The sequence below is a fragment of the Callorhinus ursinus genome, unplaced genomic scaffold, assembly GCF_003265705.2.
Source record: "Callorhinus ursinus isolate GAN/ISIS: 27379988/994484 unplaced genomic scaffold, GSC_fseal_2.0 scaffold12, whole genome shotgun sequence".
Classification (NCBI taxonomy): Eukaryota; Metazoa; Chordata; class Mammalia; order Carnivora; family Otariidae; genus Callorhinus; species Callorhinus ursinus.
Window position 1 is genome coordinate 410,863 of NW_027397074.1, and position 3,693 is coordinate 414,555.

Consider the following 3,693-nt stretch of genomic DNA (forward strand, 5'->3'; position numbering starts at 1 on the left):
GAGGGGAGATGTCTGAGCTGAAAATCACTCAGGTGTTGTTCCAGTAATGGCTCGAGCTGTGCCCATGTTTATTCAGTACACGGCGATAAGTTTGGATTGAGATTTTATCATGATAAACCAAATGACGTCTCCTCCTCTTTTTCCTCCTCTCTCTTCTTCCCTTCCCCTTTTCTCCTCCTCAACTATGCTTATTCTTCAGTTCTCTTTGTTGTTTGGGACATACATAGTGTGAACTAGAATGTATAGGATTTCCATAATCATGATATTTGATGATATTACATAAGACACATAAGGATCTAAGCAACGTCCTTCATGCCAAGCTCTCAGGAGTCCTGGTGATGAGCCAAGCTCATCTGAAGTCTTTGCGGGGCTAGCGGTTGCTTTTCATGTAGTGTGAGTTGTGGCGATAAGAGCTTGTGTGTGGTTGCTGACTTGAGAGGAAATTATGGAAGCCTGTAAGTGAAGGGAAGTTTAACCAAAAAGAAACTTCATAAAAGCATACAGCTTTATTGGGCTTGAGACATCACTTTTAGTTAGTTCATGTCGCTATATACCATAGGTCATTAAAGTTTCCCAAGATTGTGCAAGACGGACCAATCTATTGTGTTCACTTTATTACTATCCCCAAGCCTTCAAAGAGGCTGGAGCTAGTAAGAAAGGGTCATTTAAAGCTTTAGAATCAACAGGTTCTGCCAAAACAAAGAGCCTTGCTAAAAAGAGACAAAATTGCAACTGTTGATCACACATACCCATTACCCAGTGTGATCACAGAATGTTTCAAAAATTTATTTTATGTTAGTTTTTTTCCTCATCAAAAGTTTTCAATATTGTTTTTATGCAACTTGGTTTTTCCTGAAATTTCGCATATTACAATGGAATTTGATAAGAAGCTTGGCTTTGCTTATTCAATAAAATAGGACAAATACACCAGGACTACACAGCAAAGGTACCATTTCTACCACAAGGAGTGGAACAAAGTCAGGAGACCCTACATATCTGTGATATATATATATAACTACCCACATGTCTAGCCCAAAACTATACTGTTAATCAAATAGGTTTGTGTATTTAGTTAACTGGAAACTTTTCAATAGTTTTCAATAGATCGATGCATCCTTTTGGTTGGGAAACTAATGCTATTGTTTTCCCAGCCTTTCTCCAGGTTGAGAAAAGGAATCAACCAGACTGAGAGGTTATGAAATAAAGTACTTCAGGTTCGAAAAACCATTTCACAAGATCACCCTTTGATTTATTCTTTGTTTTTTGATATTGAAACTATAGAGCTCAACTGAAAATTACAATGATGGCAGTCATGTAAGAAGAATGCCTGTTTTTGCAGTAAAAATGATCCTAAGGAAGGATAAGAACATTTAGCTATGTGATTTGACCAAACGTATGTTAAAATAAATATATAGAGTACGCCATTGGGAATAAGAGAGCGGCCGCGGCAGCCTGGTACCCATATCTATGCCCAGATTACCTAAATACTGTGTATGTTGTAGTCACTGCCAATTATTCCTAAGTCATAGAATAATAATTATAGCCCGCTCTTTGGTTGCTGAAGCTATATTATGTTTTCCACCTTTAAGCATGAAATAGATATTGTAAATATGCATGAAGTTTTGCTCTAATGGAAACAATGCGAATTTTTAAATTGGGATATCATAAAAGCAAGCATCGCTTTCCCTGAAAAAAAAAAAATACAAGAAATTATAGGCCCAATCTTTTTTCTTCACATGCAGCTGAGCTAATAATTCTGCTTTAAAATAAATAAAAATCTATTTCAGTTGTTAATATCCTAGCATAGTTCTTAGGAGAAAAGATTACTGATGCTAGAATATTCATATGTAAAGCAAGTGTGTCTTTTAAGGAGGCGTTTACTTACAAGGCCTTTATTCACAAGACTGGCTGAGGAAGCTCCTTGCCTCCTCCAGCTGAAGTCATTTTAAGTCAAGGAGAGCAGCAAGGACACCATTCCTACATTTAAAGTACTTTCCACAGATGGAGGACGACAAGAGCTACATACTGGGGAAAACTGCAAACACCCTTTGTGTTACAGGTGAATACACAGGCAAAGTGATTTAAGGTCACAGAGGGAATACTGACAGGGTGGAACTTGGAAATCCAGCAAGAGGTGATTAGCTCATTAGCTTTCCCATGGTGTGGAATTTCACCTGGGGGGAAATTCAGAGCACTTTGTGAGAAATCTCCTCAGAGATCTAAACTCTTTGGCCTTCTTAAAACATTTAAATAATTTAAAAATGCATTCCAATTTTAGGAAGTGCAGCATTATCTCAAATAGCAAAACTTCCTGCAAGAAAGTCACCCTGATAAGAGAGTACCCAGAAGGCAGAAAGGCTGGGCCCCTTTGACTCCACAGTGGGAGTGGGAGGGAGGGCTCTGACTGGGCCTGGGCCCTCAGAGTTGAAGGCGGAGGGTGGAAAACACCTCAGCACTTGCGTGGGTCCTGGCAGTTTGTCTTGGGAGAGGTAGAAGTGGCTCCAAGGTGACATGAAGGTCAGAGACACAGGAGGCAGGGTGGGCCCAAAGTGGTACCCATCCTAGTTGGGCTCGTCGCCAGGAATGCCGCGTCTGCAGATGGGGGAGACATTGGCCACTCCTCCTCATTCACGGGGGCAAGTCCCTGCCTGTTCACGAGCCCTCTTCTGTTCGACTATGATGTCCACTGCAGGGCTTTGACATAAGATTGGTGAATCAAGGAAGGCCTCCTGCCACCCAGAGGTAACCAGGCCTTGCTTCTCAGGCTCTCGTGGCGGTTGGCAGGAGAGAGCAGTGTGAGCACTGACGCTGGAAAGTGAGGGGGGCCTGATCAGAAGGGCCGCGGGCCTCGTGCTGAGGAGCCTCCCCTTTACTTGGACACAACGGGCACCCAGAGGAGCAGGGCGCCACGGGAGGTGAACTGAAGTCCCACCAGATGTCAAGTGCTTCTGTGACAGGGGTAATGATTCCTAACTGCGGAATGGCTTAGCTACTAAAATAGGCCAGCGGAGAACTGGAAAGACCACCCACCTCGTATGTCCCTGAATAAAGGAAAGGGGGTTCCTTTCCTGCTCCTGCGAGAGAAGATGTGCCCTTGGGTGGGCAAAGACAGAGATCCGGGGCTGAGGGAAGCTGTGTGGTTCAGAAAGGATGGGGGGCCATCCGTGGGTGGAGAGATGGGTCACAAAGGCTTTACCCGGCCGGACCGCCTCGAAGGCAGCCTCGAATGCCCATCTGTGCATTCCAGATGCTGGCCTTGCCTGGCCTTCCCTCTGTTCTGAGACTCCGCGAATGGCCATTGGCCCTGGAGCTCCCAGGGGCTCCGCGCCGGCTTGGCACTGACTGAGCAGAGGATGGCTTTGAGGAGAAAAGGCCAGGGCAAGACAGAGGCCCTGAAGATCTTGCAAAGGCCAGTGATGTTAAGAGCCCGGACCTGAATGGCGGCTGAGGAGATGGACAGGGGCTACTCTGACAGGACTCGGGACCCTGATGGCCTGTGAGGACTGAGCCAGGAAGGCCTCTGAGGCTTCCAACCCAGGCAACTGGGCTTTGAGCTGAAGAGCAAGCTTTTGAAAGAGGATATTGAACATGGCTTAGAAGCAGTTTATTCATCAGAGAGGAGTTTTAACTCCGGAATAACCAAAATAATCCATCTATATGACAAAAGTATATATACCAAAGAACACTTTGAAA